Here is a 385-nt window from a genome sequence, read left to right as displayed (position 1 = left end):
TTCGTCTCGTTGTGAAGAATTTAAGAAAGTCTCATCCAGCGCAGCTGAGCCTTAATTAGCGATTTCCAGTGGTGGAAAAAGTACTCACATTTCTTACTTAAGTAAAAGTATCAATAATGCAATGTAGAAATACTCTGTTGGCACGGCTACACCGCACTTTTGTTCTACCTATGAGGCGGAATCTGCCAATGCTTTTCAATGGGAATGGCGTGGTTTTATGGTCTTGCGCATCTTTCCGCGTGTCGCGCACACCTTGTGTTTATGTGCTCTATACGCCTTGTCTATTTGAAGCAGATAAATGCGCGAGACAGATGCTGCTTTTCCCCCTCTGTCCAATCGGGTGAGTCGAAGGCAGACCATCCTAAGACTCGGCTCGTGGCTCGTA

Source organism: Gymnoscopelus braueri, assembly GCF_963280865.1.
Source record: "Gymnoscopelus braueri genome assembly, chromosome: 7".
Lineage (NCBI taxonomy): Eukaryota > Metazoa > Chordata > Actinopteri > Myctophiformes > Myctophidae > Gymnoscopelus > Gymnoscopelus braueri.
Note: the sequence above shows the minus strand (reverse complement) of the source record.